Consider the following 20,095-nt stretch of genomic DNA (forward strand, 5'->3'; position numbering starts at 1 on the left):
GTAGGAGGGGTAACATAACAGGAATGTAGAGGTTTAGGAGGGGTAACATAACAGGACTGTAGAGGTGTAGGATGGGTAACATAACAGGACTGTAGAGGTTTAGGAGGGGTAACATAACAACAGGACTGTAGTGGTGTAGGAGGGGTAACATAACAGGACTGTAGAGGTTTAGGAGGGGTAACATAACAGGACTTTAGAGGTGTAAGAGGGGTAACATAACAGGACTGTAGAGGTTTAGGAGGGGTAACATAACTGGACTGTAGAGGTGTAGGAGGGGTAACATAACAACAGGACTGTAGAGGTGTAGGAGGGGTAACATAACAGGACTGTTGAAGTGTAGGAGGGGTAACATAACACGACTGTAGAGGTTTAGGAGGGGTAACATAAAAACAGGATTGTAGAGGTTTAGGAGGGGTAACATAACAGGACTGTAGAGGTGTAGGAGGGGTAACATAACAACAGGACTGTAGAGGTTTAGGAGGGGTAACATAACAGGATTGTAGAGGTGTAGGAGGGGTAACATAACAACAGGACTGTAGAGGTGTAGGAGGGGTAACATAACAACAGGACTGTAGAGGTGTAGGAGGGGTAACATAACAGGACTGTAGAGGTTTAGGAGTGGTAACATAACAGGACTGTAGAGGTTTAGGAGGGGTAACATAAAAACAGGATTGTAGAGGTTTAGGAGGGGTAACATAACAGGACTGTAGAGGTGTAGGAGGGGTAACATAACAACAGGACTGTAGAGGTTTAGGAGGGGTAACATAACAGGATTGTAGAGGTGTAGGAGGGGTAACATAACAACAGGACTGTAGAGGTGTAGGAGGGGTAACATAACAGGACTGTAGAGGTTTAGGAGGGGTAACATAACAGGACTGTAGAGGTTTAGGAGGGGTAACATAACAGGACTGTAGAGGTGTAGGAGGGGTAACATAACAGGACTGTAGAGGTTTAGGAGGGGTAACATAACAACAGGACTGTAGTGGTGTAGGAGGGGTAACATAACAACAGGACTGTAGTGGTGTAGGAGGGGTAACATAACAGGACTGTAGAGGTTTAGGAGGGGTAACATAACAGGACTGTAGAGGTTTAGGAGGGGTAACATAACAGGACTGTAGAGGTTTAGGAGGGGTAACATAACATGATTGTAGAGGTTTAGGAGGGGTAACAACAGGACTGTAGAGGTTTAGGAGGGGTAACATAACAGGACTGTAGAGGTTTAGGAGGGGTAACATAACAGGACTGTAGAGGTTTAGGAGGGGTAACATAACAGGACTGTAGAGGTTTAGGAGGGGTAACATAACAGGACTGTAGAGGTTTAGGAGGGGTAACATAACAGGACTGTAGAGGGTTAGGAGGGGTAACAAAACAACAGGATTGTAGAGGTGTAGGAGGGGTAACATAACAACAGGACTGTAGAAGTGTAGGAGGGGTAACATAATAGGAATGTAGAGGTTTAGGAGGGGAAACATAACAGGACTGTAGAGGTGTAGGAGGGGTAACATAACAGGACTGTAGAGGTTTAGGAGGGGTAACATAACAGGACTGTAGAAGTGTAGGAGGGGTAACATAACAGGACTGTAGAGGTTTAGGAGGGGTAACATAACAACAGGACTGTAGAGGTGTAGGAGGGGTAACATAACAGGACTGTAGAGGTTTAGGAGGGGTAACATAACAGGACTTTAGAGGTGTAGGAGGGGTAACATAACAGGACTGTAGAGGTTTAGGAGGGGTAACATAACAGGACTGTAGAGGTGTAGGAGGGGTAACATAACAGGACTGTAGAAGTGTAGGAGGGGTAACATAAAAACAGGATTGTAGAGGTTTAGGAGGGGTAACATAACAACAGGACTGTAGAGGTGTAGGAGGGGTAACATAACAGGACTGTAGAGGTGTAGGAGGGGTAACATAACAACAGGACTGTAGAGGTGTAGGAGGGGTAACATAACAGGACTGTAGAGGTTTAGGAGGGGTAACATAACAGGACTGTAGAAGTGTAGGAGGGGTAACATAACAGGACTGTAGAGGTTTAGGAGGGGTAACATAACAACAGGACTGTAGAGGTGTAGGAGGGGTAACATAACAGGACTGTAGAGGTTTAGGAGGGGTAACATAACAGGACTGTAGAGGTGTAGGAGGGGTAACATAACAGGACTGTAGAGGTTTAGGAGGGGTAACATAACAGGACTGTAGAGGTGTAGGATGGGTAACATAACAGGACTGTAGAGGTTTAGGAGGGGTAACATAACAACAGGACTGTAGTGGTGTAGGAGGGGTAACATAACAGGACTGTAGAGGTTTAGGAGGGGTAACATAACAGGACTGTAGAGGGTTAGGAGGGGTAACATAACAGGACTGTAGAGGTTTAGGAGGGGTAACATAACAGGACTTTAGAGGTGTAGGAGGGGTAACATAACAGGACTGTAGAGGTTTAGGAGGGGTAACATAACAGGACTGTAGAGGTGTAGGAGGGGTAACATAACAGGACTGTAGAAGTGTAGGAGGGGTAACATAAAAACAGGATTGTAGAGGTTTAGGAGGGGTAACATAACAGGACTGTAGAGGTGTAGGAGGGGTAACATAACAACAGGACTGTAGAGGTTTAGGAGGGGTAACATAACAGGATTGTAGAGGTGTAGGAGGGGTAACATAACAACAGGACTGTAGAGGTGTAGGAGGGGTAACATAACAGGACTGTAGAGGTTTAGGAGTGGTAACATAACAGGACTGTAGAGGTTTAGGAGGGGTAACATAACAGGACTATAGAGGTTTAGGAGGGGTAACATAACAGGATGGTAGAGGTTTAGGAGGGGTAACATAACAGGACTGTAGAGGTTTAGGAGGGGTAACATAACAGGACTGTAGAGGTTTAGGAGGGGTAACATAACAGGACTGTAGAGGTTTAGGAGGGGTAACACAACAGGACTGTAGAGGTGTAGGAGGGGTAACACAACAGGACTCTAGAGGTTTAGGAGGGGTAACATAACAACAGGATTGTAGAGGTTTAGGAGGGGTAACATAACAACAGGACTGTAGAGGTTTAGGAGGGGTAACATAACAGGACTGTAGAGGTTTAGGAGGAGTAACATAACATGATTGTAGAGGTTTAGGAGGGGTAACATAACAGGACTGTAGAGGTGTAGGAGGGGTAACATAACAGGACTGTAGAGGTTTAGGAGGGGTAACATAACAACAGGACTGTAGAGGTGTAGGAGGGGTAACATAACAGGACTGTAGAGGTGTAGGAGGGGTAACATAACAACAGGACTGTAGAGGTGTAGGAGGGGTAACATAACAGGACTGTAGAGGTTTAGGAGGGGTAACATAACAGGACTGTAGAAGTGTAGGAGGGGTAACATAACAGGACTGTAGAGGTTTAGGAGGGGTAACATAACAACAGGACTGTAGAGGTGTAGGAGGGGTAACATAACAGGACTGTAGAGGTTTAGGAGGGGTAACATAACAGGACTGTAGAGGTGTAGGAGGGGTAACATAACAGGACTGTAGAGGTTTAGGAGGGGTAACATAACAGGACTGTAGAGGTGTAGGATGGGTAACATAACAGGACTGTAGAGGTTTAGGAGGGGTAACATAACAACAGGACTGTAGTGGTGTAGGAGGGGTAACATAACAGGACTGTAGAGGTTTAAGAGGGGTAACATAACAGGACTTTAGAGGTGTAGGAGGGGTAACATAACAGGACTGTAGAGGTTTAGGAGGGGTAACATAACAGGACTGTAGAGGTGTAGGAGGGGTAACATAACAGGACTGTAGAAGTGTAGGAGGGGTAACATAAAAACAGGATTGTAGAGGTTTAGGAGGGGTAACATAACAGGACTGTAGAGGTGTAGGAGGGGTAACATAAAAACAGGATTGTAGAGCTTTAGGAGGGGTAACATAACAGGACTGTAGAGGTGTAGGAGGGGTAACATAACAACAGGACTGTAGAGGTGTAGGAGGGGTAACATAACAGGACTGTAGAGGTTTAGGAGTGGTAACATAACAGGACTGTAGAGGTTTAGGAGGGGTAACATAACAGGACTGTAGAGGTTTAGGAGGGGTAACATAACAGGACTGTAGAGGTTTAGGAGGGGTAACATAACAGGACTGTAGAGGTTTAGGAGGGGTAACATAACAACAGGACTGTAGAGGTTTAGGAGGGGTAACATAACAGGACTGTAGAGGTTTAGGAGGGGTAACATAACAGGATGGTAGAGGTTTAGGAGGGGTAACATAACAGGACTGTAGAGGTTTAGGAGGGGTAACATAACAGGACTGTAGAGGTTTAGGAGGGGTAACATAACAGGACTGTAGAGGTTTAGGAGGGGTAACACAACAGGACTGTAGAGGTGTAGGAGGGGTAACATAACAGGACTGTAGAGGTTTAGGAGGGGTAACATAACAGGACTGTAGAGGTTTAGGAGGGGTAACATAACAGGACTGTAGAGGTTTAGGAGGGGTAACATAACAGGACTGTAGAGGTTTAGGAGGGGTAACATAACAGGACTGTAGAGGTTTAGGAGGGGTAACATAACAGGACTGTAGAGGGTTAGGAGGGGTAACAAAACAACAGGATTGTAGAGGTGTAGGAGGGGTAACATAACAGGACTGTAGAGGTTTAGGAGGGGTAACATAACAGGACTGTAGAGGTTTAGGAGGGGTAACATAACAGGACTGTAGAGGTTTAGGAGGGGTAACATAACAGGACTGTAGAGGTTTAGGAGGGGTAACATAACAGGACTGTAGAGGGTTAGGAGGGGTAACAAAACAACAGGATTGTAGAGGTGTAGGAGGGGTAACATAACAGGAATGTAGAGGTTTAGGAGGGGTAACATAACAGGACTGTAGAGGTGTATGATGGGTAACATAACAGGACTGTAGAGGTTTAGGAGGGGTAACATAACTGGACTGTAGAGGTGTAGGAGGGGTAACATAACAACAGGACTGTAGAGGTGTAGGAGGGGTAACATAACAGGACTGTTGAAGTGTAGGAGGGGTAACATAAAAACAGGATTGTAGAGGTTTAGGAGGGATAACATAACAGGACTGTAGAGGTGTAGGAGGGGTAACATAACAACAGGACTGTAGAGGTTTAGGAGGGGTAACATAACAGGATTGTAGAGGTTTAGGAGGGGTAACATAACACGACTGTAGAGGTTTAGGAGGGGTAACATAAAAACAGGATTGTAGAGGTTTAGGAGGGGTAACATAACAGGACTGTAGAGGTGTAGGAGGGGTAACATAACAGGACTTTAGAGGTGTAAGAGGGGTAACATAACAGGACTGTAGAGGTTTAGGAGGGGTAACATAACTGGACTGTAGAGGTGTAGGATGGGTAACATAACAGGACTGTAGAGGTTTAGGAGGGGTAACATAACAACAGGACTGTAGTGGTGTAGGAGGGGTAACATAACAGGACTGTAGAGGTTTAGGAGGGGTAACATAACAGGACTTTAGAGGTGTAAGAGGGGTAACATAACAGGACTGTAGAGGTTTAGGAGGGGTAACATAACTGGACTGTAGAGGTGTAGGAGGGGTAACATAACAACAGGACTGTAGAGGTGTAGGAGGGGTAACATAACAGGACTGTTGAAGTGTAGGAGGGGTAACATAAAAACAGGATTGTAGAGGTTTAGGAGGGGTAACATAACAGGACTGTAGAGGTGTAGGAGGGGTAACATAACAACAGGACTGTAGAGGTTTAGGAGGGGTAACATAACAGGATTGTAGAGGTTTAGGAGGGGTAACATAACACGACTGTAGAGGTTTAGGAGGGGTAACATAAAAACAGGATTGTAGAGGTTTAGGAGGGGTAACATAACAGGACTGTAGAGGTGTAGGAGGGGTAACATAACAACAGGACTGTAAATGTTTAGGAGGGGTAACATAACAGGATTGTAGAGGTGTAGGAGGGGTAACATAACAACAGGACTGTAGAGGTGTAGGAGGGGTAACATAACAACAGGACTGTAGAGGTGTAGGAGGGGTAACATAACAGGACTGTAGAGGTTTAGGAGTGGTAACATAACAGGACTGTAGAGGTTTAGGAGGGGTAACATAAAAACAGGATTGTAGAGGTTTAGGAGGGGTAACATAACAGGACTGTAGAGGTGTAGGAGGGGTAACATAACAACAGGACTGTAGAGGTTTAGGAGGGGTAACATAACAGGATTGTAGAGGTGTAGGAGGGGTAACATAACAACAGGACTGTAGAGGTGTAGGAGGGGTAACATAACAGGACTGTAGAGGTTTAGGAGGGGTAACATAACAGGACTGTAGAGGTTTAGGAGGGGTAACATAACAGGACTGTAGAGGTGTAGGAGGGGTAACATAACAGGACTGTAGAGGTTTAGGAGGGGTAACATAACAACAGGACTGTAGTGGTGTAGGAGGGGTAACATAACAGGACTGTAGAGGTTTAGGAGGGGTAACATAACAGGACTGTAGAGGTTTAGGAGGGGTAACATAACAGGACTGTAGAGGTTTAGGAGGGGTAACATAACATGATTGTAGAGGTTTAGGAGGGGTAACAACAGGACTGTAGAGGTTTAGGAGGGGTAACATAACAGGACTGTAGAGGTTTAGGAGGGGTAACATAACAGGACTGTAGAGGTTTAGGAGGGGTAACATAACAGGACTGTAGAGGTTTAGGAGGGGTAACATAACAGGACTGTAGAGGTTTAGGAGGGGTAACATAACAGGACTGTAGAGGGTTAGGAGGGGTAACAAAACAACAGGATTGTAGAGGTGTAGGAGGGGTAACATAACAACAGGACTGTAGAAGTGTAGGAGGGGTAACATAATAGGAATGTAGAGGTTTAGGAGGGGAAACATAACAGGACTGTAGAGGTGTAGGAGGGGTAACATAACAACAGGACTGTAGAGGTGTAGGAGGGGTAACATAACAGGACTGTAGAGGTTTAGGAGGGGTAACATAACAGGACTGTAGAAGTGTAGGAGGGGTAACATAACAGGACTGTAGAGGTTTAGGAGGGGTAACATAACAACAGGACTGTAGAGGTGTAGGAGGGGTAACATAACAGGACTGTAGAGGTTTAGGAGGGGTAACATAACAGGACTGTAGAGGTGTAGGAGGGGTAACATAACAGGACTGTAGAGGTTTAGGAGGGGTAACATAACAGGACTGTAGAGGTGTAGGATGGGTAACATAACAGGACTGTAGAGGTTTAGGAGGGGTAACATAACAACAGGACTGTAGTGGTGTAGGAGGGGTAACATAACAGGACTGTAGAGGTTTAGGAGGGGTAACATAACAGGACTTTAGAGGTGTAGGAGGGGTAACATAACAGGACTGTAGAGGTTTAGGAGGGGTAACATAACTGGACTGTAGAGGTGTAGGAAGGGTAACATAACAACAGGACTGTAGAGGTGTAGGAGGGGTAACATAACAGGACTGTAGAAGTGTAGGAGGGGTAACATAAAAACAGGATTGTAGAGGTTTAGGAGGGGTAACATAACAGGACTGTAGAGGTGTAGGAGGGGTAACATAACAGGACTGTAGAGGTGTAGGAGGGGTAACATAACAGGACTGTAGAGGTGTAGGAGGGGTAACATAACAACAGGACTGTAGAGGTTTAGGAGGGGTAACATAACAGGATTGTAGAGGTGTAGGAGGGGTAACATAACAACAGGACTGTAGAGGTGTAGGAGGGGTAACATAACAGGACTGTAGAGGTTTAGGAGTGGTAACATAACAGGACTGTAGAGGTTTAGGAGGGGTAACATAACAGGACTATAGAGGTTTAGGAGGGGTAACATAACAGGACTGTAGAGGTGTAGGAGGGGTAACATAACAGGACTGTAGAGGTTTAGGAGGGGTAACATAACAGGACTGTAGAGGTTTAGGAGGGGTAACACAACAGGACTGTAGAGGTGTAGGAGGGGTAACATAACAGGACTCTAGAGGTTTAGGAGGGGTAACATAACAACAGGATTGTAGAGGTTTAGGAGGGGTAACATAACAACAGGACTGTAGAGGTTTAGGAGGGGTAACATAACAGGACTGTAGAGGTTTAGGAGGAGTAACATAACATGATTGTAGAGGTTTAGGAGGGGTAACATAACAGGACTGTAGAGGTGTAGGAGGGGTAACATAACAGGACTGTAGAGGTTTAGGAGGGGTAACATAACAGGACTGTAGAGGTTTAGGAGGGGTAACATAACAGGACTGTAGAGGTTTAGGAGGGGTAACATAACAGGACTGTAGAGGTTTAGGAGGGGTAACATAACAGGACTGTAGAGGTTTAGGAGGGGTAACATAACAGGACTGTAGAGGGTTAGGAGGGGTAACAAAACAACAGGATTGTAGAGGTGTAGGAGGGGTAACATAACAGGACTGTAGAGGTTTAGGAGGGGTAACATAACAGGACTGTAGAGGTTTAGGAGGGGTAACATAACAGGACTGTAGAGGTTTAGGAGGGGTAACATAACAGGACTGTAGAGGTTTAGGAGGGGTAACATAACAGGACTGTAGAGGGTTAGGAGGGGTAACAAAACAACAGGATTGTAGAGGTGTAGGAGGGGTAACATAACAGGAATGTAGAGGTTTAGGAGGGGTAACATAACAGGACTGTAGAGGTGTATGATGGGTAACATAACAGGACTGTAGAGGTTTAGGAGGGGTAACATAACAACAGGACTGTAGTGGTGTAGGAGGGGTAACATAACAGGACTGTAGAGGTTTAGGAGGGGAACATAACAGGACTTTAGAGGTGTAAGAGGGGTAACATAACAGGACTGTAGAGGTTTAGGAGGGGTAACATAACTGGACTGTAGAGGTGTAGGAGGGGTAACATAACAACAAGACTGTAGAGGTGTAGGAGGGGTAACATAACAGGACTGTTGAAGTGTAGGAGGGGTAACATAAAAACAGGATTGTAGAGGTTTAGGAGGGGTAACATAACAGGACTGTAGAGGTGTAGGAGGGGTAACATAACAACAGGACTGTAGAGGTTTAGGAGGGGTAACATAACAGGATTGTAGAGGTTTAGGAGGGGTAACATAACACGACTGTAGAGGTTTAGGAGGGGTAACATAAAAACAGGATTGTAGAGGTTTAGGAGGGGTAACATAACAGGACTGTAGAGGTTTAGGAGGGGTAACATAACAGGACTGTAGAGGTGTAGGAGGGGTAACATAACAACAGGACTGTAGAGGTTTAGGAGGGGTAACATAACAGGATTGTAGAGGTGTAGGAGGGGTAACATAACAACAGGACTGTAGAGGTGTAGGAGGGGTAACATAACAACAGGACTGTAGAGGTGTAGGAGGGGTAACATAACAGGACTGTAGAGGTTTAGGAGTGGTAACATAACAGGACTGTAGAGGTTTAGGAGGGGTAACATAAAAACAGGATTGTAGAGGTTTAGGAGGGGTAACATAACAGGACTGTAGAGGTGTAGGAGGGGTAACATAACAACAGGACTGTAGAGGTTTAGGAGGGGTAACATAACAGGATTGTAGAGGTGTAGGAGGGGTAACATAACAACAGGACTGTAGAGGTGTAGGAGGGGTAACATAACAGGACTGTAGAGGTTTAGGAGGGGTAACATAACAGGACTGTAGAGGTTTAGGAGGGGTAACATAACAGGACTGTAGAGGTGTAGGAGGGGTAACATAACAGGACTGTAGAGGTTTAGGAGGGGTAACATAACAACAGGACTGTAGTGGTGTAGGAGGGGTAACATAACATGATTGTAGAGGTTTAGGAGGGGTAACAACAGGACTGTAGAGGTTTAGGAGGGGTAACATAACAGGACTGTAGAGGTTTAGGAGGGGTAACATAACAGGACTGTAGAGGTTTAGGAGGGGTAACATAACAGGACTGTAGAGGTTTAGGAGGGGTAACATAACAGGACTGTAGAGGTTTAGGAGGGGTAACATAACAGGACTGTAGAGGGTTAGGAGGGGTAACAAAACAACAGGATTGTAGAGGTGTAGGAGGGGTAACATAACAACAGGACTGTAGAAGTGTAGGAGGGGTAACATAACAGGAATGTAGAGGTTTAGGAGGGGAAACATAACAGGACTGTAGAGGTGTAGGAGGGGTAACATAACAACAGGACTGTAGAGGTGTAGGAGGGGTAACATAACAGGACTGTAGAGGTGTAGGAGGGGTAACATAACAACAGGACTGTAGAGGTGTAGGAGGGGTAACATAACAGGACTGTAGAGGTTTAGGAGGGGTAACATAACAGGACTGTAGAAGTGTAGGAGGGGTAACATAACAGGACTGTAGAGGTTTAGGAGGGGTAACATAACAACAGGACTGTAGAGGTGTAGGAGGGGTAACATAACAGGACTGTAGAGGTTTAGGAGGGGTAACATAACAGGACTGTAGAGGTTTAGGAGGGGTAACATAACAGGACTGTAGAGGTTTAGGAGGGGTAACATAACAACAGGACTGTAGAGGTGTTGGAGGGGTAACATAACAGGACTGTAGAGGTGTAGGAGGGGTAACATAACAGGACTGTAGAGGTGTAGGAGGGGTAACATAACAGGACTGTAGAGGTTTAGGAGGGGTAACATAACAACAGGACTGTAGTGGTGTAGGAGGGGTAACATAACATGATTGTAGAGGTTTAGGAGGGGTAACAACAGGACTGTAGAGGTTTAGGAGGGGTAACATAACAGGACTGTAGAGGTTTAGGAGGGGTAACATAACAGGACTGTAGAGGTTTAGGAGGGGTAACATAACAGGACTGTAGAGGTTTAGGAGGGGTAACATAACAGGACTGTAGAGGTTTAGGAGGGGTAACATAACAGGACTGTAGAGGGTTAGGAGGGGTAACAAAACAACAGGATTGTAGAGGTGTAGGAGGGGTAACATAACAACAGGACTGTAGAAGTGTAGGAGGGGTAACATAACAGGAATGTAGAGGTTTAGGAGGGGAAACATAACAGGACTGTAGAGGTGTAGGAGGGGTAACATAACAACAGGACTGTAGAGGTGTAGGAGGGGTAACATAACAGGACTGTAGAGGTGTAGGAGGGGTAACATAACAACAGGACTGTAGAGGTGTAGGAGGGGTAACATAACAGGACTGTAGAGGTTTAGGAGGGGTAACATAACAGGACTGTAGAAGTGTAGGAGGGGTAACATAACAGGACTGTAGAGGTTTAGGAGGGGTAACATAACAACAGGACTGTAGAGGTGTTGGAGGGGTAACATAACAGGACTGTAGAGGTTTAGGAGGGGTAACATAACAGGACTGTAGAGGTGTAGGAGGGGTAACATAACAGGACTGTAGAGGTTTAGGAGGGGTAACATAACAGGACTGTAGAGGTTTAGGAGGGGTAACATAACAACAGGACTGTAGTGGTGTAGGAGGGGTAACATAACAGGACTGTAGAGGTTTAGGAGGGGTAACATAACAGGACTTTAGAGGTGTAGGAGGGGTAACATTTCAGGACTGTAGAGGTTTAGGAGGGGTAACATAACTGGACTGTAGAGGTGTAGGAAGGGTAACATAACAACAGGACTGTAGAGGTGTAGGAGGGGTAACATAACAGGACTGTAGAAGTGTAGGAGGGGTAACATAAAAACAGGATTGTAGAGGTTTAGGAGGGGTAACATAACAGGATTGTAGAGGTGTAGGAGGGGTAACATAACAACAGGACTGTAGAGGTGTAGGAGGGGTAACATAACAGGACTGTAGAGGTTTAGGAGTGGTAACATAACAGGACTGTAGAGGTTTAGGAGGGGTAACATAACAGGATGGTAGAGGTTTAGGAGGGGTAACATAACAGGACTGTAGAGGTTTAGGAGGGGTAACATAACAGGACTGTAGAGGTTTAGGAGGGGTAACATAACAGGACTGTAGAGGTTTAGGAGGGGTAACACAACAGGACTGTAGAGGTGTAGGAGGGGTAACATAACAGGACTCTAGAGGTTTAGGAGGGGTAACATAACAGGACTGTAGAGGTGTATGATGGGTAACATAACAGGACTGTAGAGGTTTAGGAGGGGTAACATAACAACAGGACTGTAGTGGTGTAGGAGGGGTAACATAACAGGACTGTAGAGGTTTAGGAGGGGAACATAACAGGACTTTAGAGGTGTAAGAGGGGTAACATAACAGGACTGTAGAGGTTTAGGAGGGGTAACATAACTGGACTGTAGAGGTGTAGGAGGGGTAACATAACAACAGGACTGTAGAGGTGTAGGAGGGGTAACATAACAGGACTGTTGAAGTGTAGGAGGGGTAACATAAAAACAGGATTGTAGAGGTTTAGGAGGGGTAACATAACAGGACTGTAGAGGTGTAGGAGGGGTAACATAACAACAGGACTGTAGAGGTTTAGGAGGGGTAACATAACAGGATTGTAGAGGTTTAGGAGGGGTAACATAACACGACTGTAGAGGTTTAGGAGGGGTAACATAAAAACAGGATTGTAGAGGTTTAGGAGGGGTAACATAACAGGACTGTAGAGGTTTAGGAGGGGTAACATAACAGGACTGTAGAGGTGTAGGAGGGGTAACATAACAACAGGACTGTAGAGGTTTAGGAGGGGTAACATAACAGGATTGTAGAGGTGTAGGAGGGGTAACATAACAACAGGACTGTAGAGGTGTAGGAGGGGTAACATAACAACAGGACTGTAGAGGTGTAGGAGGGGTAACATAACAGGACTGTAGAGGTTTAGGAGTGGTAACATAACAGGACTGTAGAGGTTTAGGAGGGGTAACATAAAAACAGGATTGTAGAGGTTTAGGAGGGGTAACATAACAGGACTGTAGAGGTGTAGGAGGGGTAACATAACAACAGGACTGTAGAGGTTTAGGAGGGGTAACATAACAGGATTGTAGAGGTGTAGGAGGGGTAACATAACAACAGGACTGTAGAGGTGTAGGAGGGGTAACATAACAGGACTGTAGAGGTTTAGGAGGGGTAACATAACAGGACTGTAGAGGTTTAGGAGGGGTAACATAACAGGACTGTAGAGGTGTAGGAGGGGTAACATAACAGGACTGTAGAGGTTTAGGAGGGGTAACATAACAACAGGACTGTAGTGGTGTAGGAGGGGTAACATAACATGATTGTAGAGGTTTAGGAGGGGTAACAACAGGACTGTAGAGGTTTAGGAGGGGTAACATAACAGGACTGTAGAGGTTTAGGAGGGGTAACATAACAGGACTGTAGAGGTTTAGGAGGGGTAACATAACAGGACTGTAGAGGTTTAGGAGGGGTAACATAACAGGACTGTAGAGGTTTAGGAGGGGTAACATAACAGGACTGTAGAGGGTTAGGAGGGGTAACAAAACAACAGGATTGTAGAGGTGTAGGAGGGGTAACATAACAACAGGACTGTAGAAGTGTAGGAGGGGTAACATAACAGGAATGTAGAGGTTTAGGAGGGGAAACATAACAGGACTGTAGAGGTGTAGGAGGGGTAACATAACAACAGGACTGTAGAGGTGTAGGAGGGGTAACATAACAGGACTGTAGAGGTGTAGGAGGGGTAACATAACAACAGGACTGTAGAGGTGTAGGAGGGGTAACATAACAGGACTGTAGAGGTTTAGGAGGGGTAACATAACAGGACTGTAGAAGTGTAGGAGGGGTAACATAACAGGACTGTAGAGGTTTAGGAGGGGTAACATAACAACAGGACTGTAGAGGTGTTGGAGGGGTAACATAACAGGACTGTAGAGGTTTAGGAGGGGTAACATAACAGGACTGTAGAGGTTTAGGAGGGGTAACATAACAGGACTGTAGAGGTTTAGGAGGGGTAACATAACAACAGGACTGTAGAGGTGTTGGAGGGGTAACATAACAGGACTGTAGAGGTTTAGGAGGGGTAACATAACAGGACTGTAGAGGTGTAGGAGGGGTAACATAACAGGACTGTAGAGGTTTAGGAGGGGTAACATAACAACAGGACTGTAGTGGTGTAGGAGGGGTAACATAACATGATTGTAGAGGTTTAGGAGGGGTAACAACAGGACTGTAGAGGTTTAGGAGGGGTAACATAACAGGACTGTAGAGGTTTAGGAGGGGTAACATAACAGGACTGTAGAGGTTTAGGAGGGGTAACATAACAGGACTGTAGAGGTTTAGGAGGGGTAACATAACAGGACTGTAGAGGTTTAGGAGGGGTAACATAACAGGACTGTAGAGGGTTAGGAGGGGTAACAAAACAACAGGATTGTAGAGGTGTAGGAGGGGTAACATAACAACAGGACTGTAGAAGTGTAGGAGGGGTAACATAACAGGAATGTAGAGGTTTAGGAGGGGAAACATAACAGGACTGTAGAGGTGTAGGAGGGGTAACATAACAACAGGACTGTAGAGGTGTAGGAGGGGTAACATAACAGGACTGTAGAGGTTTAGGAGGGGTAACATAACAGGAATGTAGAGGTTTAGGAGGGGTAACATAACAGGACTGTAGATGTGTAGGAGGGGTAACATAACAGGACTGTAGAGGTTTAGGAGGGGTAACATAACAACAGGACTGTAGAGGTGTTGGAGGGGTAACATAACAGGACTGTAGAGGTTTAGGAGGGGTAACATAACAGGACTGTAGAGGTGTAGGAGGGGTAACATAACAGGACTGTAGAGGTTTAGGAGGGGTAACATAACAGGACTGTAGAGGTTTAGGAGGGGTAACATAACAACAGGACTGTAGTGGTGTAGGAGGGGTAACATAACAGGACTGTAGAGGTTTAGGAGGGGTAACATAACAGGACTTTAGAGGTGTAGGAGGGGTAACATAACAGGACTGTAGAGGTTTAGGAGGGGTAACATAACTGGACTGTAGAGGTGTAGGAAGGGTAACATAACAACAGGACTGTAGAGGTGTAGGAGGGGTAACATAACAGGACTGTAGAAGTGTAGGAGGGGTAACATAAAAACAGGATTGTAGAGGTTTAGGAGGGGTAACATAACAGGATTGTAGAGGTGTAGGAGGGGTAACATAACAACAGGACTGTAGAGGTGTAGGAGGGGTAACATAACAGGACTGTAGAGGTTTAGGAGTGGTAACATAACAGGACTGTAGAGGTTTAGGAGGGGTAACATAACAGGACTGTAGAGGTGTAGGAGGGGTAACATAACAGGACTGTAGAGGTGTAGGAGGGGTAACATAACAGGACTGTAGAGGTTTAGGAGGGGTAACATAACAGGACTGTAGAGGTGTAGGATGGGTAACATAACAGGACTGTAGAGGTTTAGGAGGGGTAACATAACAACAGGACTGTAGTGGTGTAGGAGGGGTAACATAACAGGACTGTAGAGGTTTAGGAGGGGTAACATAACAGGACTTTAGAGGTGTAGTAGGGGTAACATAACAGGACTGTAGAGGTTTAGGAGGGGTAACATAACTGGACTGTAGAGGTGTAGGAGGGGTAACATAACAACAGGACTGTAGAGGTTTAGGAGGGGTAACATAACAGGACTGTAGAGGTTTAGGAGGGGTAACATAACAGGACTATAGAGGTTTAGGAGGGGTAACATAACAGGATTGTAGAGGTTTAGGAGGGGTAACATAACAGGACTGTAGAGGTTTAGGAGGGGTAACATAACAGGACTGTAGAGGTTTAGGAGGGGTAACATAACAGGACTGTAGAGGTTTAGGAGGGGTAACATAACAGGACTGTAGAGGTTTAGGAGGGGTAACACAACAGGACTGTAGAGGTGTAGGAGGGGTAACATAACAGGACTGTAGAGGTGTAGGAGGGGTAACACAACAGGACTCTAGAGGTTTAGGAGGGGTAACATAACAACAGGATTGTAGAGGTTTAGGAGGGGTAACATAACAACAGGACTGTAGAGGTTTAGGAGAGGTAACATAACAGGACTGTAGAGGTTTAGGAGGGGTAACATAACATGATTGTAGAGGTTTAGGAGGGGTAACATAACAGGACTGTAGAGGTGTAGGAGGGGTAACATAACAGGACTGTAGAGGTTTAGGAGGGGTAACATAACAGGACTGTAGAGGTTTAGGAGGGGTAACATAACAGGACTGTAGAGGTTTAGGAGGGGTAACATAACAGGACTGTAGAGGTTTAGGAGGGGTAACATAACAGGACTGTAGAGGTTTAGGAGGGGTAACATAACAGGACTGTAGAGGGTTACGAGGGGTAACAAAACAACAGGATTGTAGAGGTGTAGGAGGGGTAACATAACAACAGGACTGTAGAAGTGTAGGAGGGGTAACATAACAGGAATGTAGAGGTTTAGGAGGGGAAACATAACAGGACTGTAGAGGTGTAGGAGGGGTAACATAACAACAGGACTGTAGAGGTGTAGGAGGGGTAACATAACAGGACTGTAGAGGTGTAGGAGGGGTAACATAACAACAGGACTGTAGAGGTTTAGGAGGGGTAACATAACAGGACTGTAGAAGTGTAGGAGGGGTAACATAACAGGACTGTAGAGGTGTAGGAGGGGTAACATAACAACAGGACTGTAGAGGTGTAGGAGGGGTAAAATAACAGGACTGTAGAGGTGTAGGAGGGGTAACATAACAGGACTGTAGAGGTGTAGGAGGGGTAACATAACAGGACTGTAGAGGTTTAGGAGGGGTAACATAACAGGACTGTAGAGGTTTAGGAGGGGTAACATAACAGGACTGTAGAGGTGTAGGAGGGGTAACATAACAGGACTGTAGAGGTTTAGGAGGGGTAACATAACAACAGGACTGTAGTGGTGTAGGAGGGGTAACATAACAGGACTGTAGAGGTTTAGGAGGGGTAACATAACAGGACTGTAGAGGTTTAGGAGGGGTAACATAACAGGACTGTAGAGGTTTAGGAGGGGTAACATAACAGGACTGTAGAGGTTTAGGAGGGGTAACATAACAGGACTGTAGAGGTTTAGGAGAGGTAACATAACAGGACTGTAGAGGGTTAGGAGGGGTAACAAAACAACAGGATTGTAGAGGTGTAGGAGGGGTAACATAACAGGAATGTAGAGGTTTAGGAGGGGTAACATAACAGGACTGTAGAGGTTTAGGAGGGGTAACATAACAACAGGACTGTAGTGGTGTAGGAGGGGTAACATAACAGGACTGTAGAGGTTTAGGAGGGGTAACATAACAGGACTTTAGAGGTGTAGGAGGGGTAACATAACAGGACTGTAGAGGTTTAGGAGGGGTAACATAACTGGACTGTAGAGGTGTAGGAGGGGTAACATAACAACAGGACTGTAGAGGTGTAGGAGTGGTAACATAACAGGACTGTAGAAGTGTAGGAGGGGTAACATAAAAACAGGATTGTAGAGGTTTAGGAGGGGTAACATAACAGGACTGTAGAGGTGTAGGAGGGGTAACATAACAACAGGACTGTAGAGGTTTAGGAGGGGTAACATAACAGGTTTGTAGAGGTTTAGGAGGGGTAACATAACACGACTGTAGAGGTTTAGGAGGGGTAACATAAAAACAGGATTGTAGAGGTTTAGGAGGGGTAACATAACAGGACTGTAGAGGTGTAGGAGGGGTAACATAACAACAGGACTGTAGAGGTTTAGGAGGGGTAACATAACAGGATTGTAGAGGTCTAGGAGGGGTAACATAACAACAGGACTGTAGAGGTGTAGGAGGGGTAACATAACAACAGGACTGTAGAGGTTTAGGAGGGGTAACATAACAGGATTGTAGAGGTCTAGGAGGGGTAACATAACAACAGGACTGTAGAGGTGTAGGAGGGGTAACATAACAGGACTGTAGAGGTTTAGGAGTGGTAACATAACAGGACTGTAGAGGTTTAGGAGGGGTAACATAACAGGACTATAGAGGTTTAGGAGGGGTAACATAACAGGATTGTAGAGGTTTAGGAGGGGTAACATAACAGGACTGTAGAGGTTTAGGAGGGGTAACATAACAGGACTGTAGAGGTTTAGGAGGGGTAACATAACAGGACTGTAGAGGTGTAGGAGGGGTAACATAACAACAGGACTGTAGAGGTGTAGGAGGGGTAAAATAACAGGACTGTAGAGGTGTAGGAGGGGTAACATAACAGGACTGTAGAGGTGTAGGAGGGGTAACATAACAGGACTGTAGAGGTTTAGGAGGGGTAACATAACAGGACTGTAGAGGTTTAGGAGGGGTAACATAACAGGACTGTAGAGGTGTAGGAGGGGTAACATAACAGGACTGTAGAGGTTTAGGAGGGGTAACATAACAACAGGACTGTAGTGGTGTAGGAGGGGTAACATAACAGGACTGTAGAGGTTTAGGAGGGGTAACATAACAGGACTGTAGAGGTTTAGGAGGGGTAACATAACAGGACTGTAGAGGTTTAGGAGGGGTAACATAACAGGACTGTAGAGGTTTAGGAGGGGTAACATAACAGGACTGTAGAGGTTTAGGAGAGGTAACATAACAGGACTGTAGAGGGTTAGGAGGGGTAACAAAACAACAGGATTGTAGAGGTGTAGGAGGGGTAACATAACAGGAATGTAGAGGTTTAGGAGGGGTAACATAACAGGACTGTAGAGGTTTAGGAGGGGTAACATAACAACAGGACTGTAGTGGTGTAGGAGGGGTAACATAACAGGACTGTAGAGGTTTAGGAGGGGTAACATAACAGGACTTTAGAGGTGTAGGAGGGGTAACATAACAGGACTGTAGAGGTTTAGGAGGGGTAACATAACTGGACTGTAGAGGTGTAGGAGGGGTAACATAACAACAGGACTGTAGAGGTGTAGGAGTGGTAACATAACAGGACTGTAGAAGTGTAGGAGGGGTAACATAAAAACAGGATTGTAGAGGTTTAGGAGGGGTAACATAACAGGACTGTAGAGGTGTAGGAGGGGTAACATAACAACAGGACTGTAGAGGTTTAGGAGGGGTAACATAACAGGTTTGTAGAGGTTTAGGAGGGGTAACATAACACGACTGTAGAGGTTTAGGAGGGGTAACATAAAAACAGGATTGTAGAGGTTTAGGAGGGGTAACATAACAGGACTGTAGAGGTGTAGGAGGGGTAACATAACAACAGGACTGTAGAGGTTTAGGAGGGGTAACATAACAGGATTGTAGAGGTCTAGGAGGGGTAACATAACAACAGGACTGTAGAGGTGTAGGAGGGGTAACATAACAACAGGACTGTAGAGGTGTAGGAGGGGTAACATAACAGGACTGTAGAGGTTTAGGAGTGGTAACATAACAGGACTGTAGAGGTTTAGGAGGGGTAACATAACAGGACTATAGAGGTTTAGGAGGGGTAACATAACAGGATTGTAGAGGTTTAGGAGGGGTAACATAACAGGACTGTAGAGGTTTAGGAGGGGTAACATAACAGGACTGTAGAGGTTTAGGAGGGGTAACATAACAGGACTGTAGAGGTTTAGGAGGGGTAACATAACAGGACTGTAGAGGTTTAGGAGGGGTAACACAACAGGACTGTAGAGGTGTAGGAGGGGTAACATAACAGGACTCTAGAGGTTTAGGAGGGGTAACATAACAACAGGATTGTAGAGGTTTAGGAGGGGTAACATAACAGGACTGTAGAGGTTTAGGAGGGGTAACATAACATGATTGTAGAGGTTTAGGAGGGGTAACATAACAGGACTGTAGAGGTGTAGGAGGGGTAACATAACAGGACTGTAGAGGTTTAGGAGGGGTAACATAACAGGACTGTAGAGGTTTAGGAGGGGTAACATAACATGATTGTAGAGGTTTAGGAGGGGTAACATAACAGGACTGTAGAGGTTTAGGAGGGGTAACATAACATGATTGTAGAGGTTTAGGAGGGGTAACATAACAGGACTGTAGAGGTGTAGGAGGGGTAACATAACAGGACTGTAGAGGTTTAGGAGGGGTAACATAACAGGACTGTAGAGGTTTAGGAGGGGTAACATAACAGGACTGTAGAGGTTTAGGAGGGGTAACATAACAGGACTGTAGAGGTTTAGGAGGGGTAACATAACAGGACTGTAGAGGTTTAGGAGGGGTAACATAACAGGACTGTATAGGGTTACGAGGGGTAACAAAACAACAGGATTGTAGAGGTGTAGGAGGGGTAACATAACAACAGGACTGTAGAAGTGTAGGAGGGGTAACATAACAGGAATGTAGAGGTTTAGGAGGGGAAACATAACAGGACTGTAGAGGTGTAGGAGGGGTAACATAA

This window comes from Salmo salar, chromosome 06 (genome assembly GCF_965601325.2).
Source record: "Salmo salar chromosome 06, fSalSal1, whole genome shotgun sequence".
Taxonomy (NCBI): domain Eukaryota; kingdom Metazoa; phylum Chordata; class Actinopteri; order Salmoniformes; family Salmonidae; genus Salmo; species Salmo salar.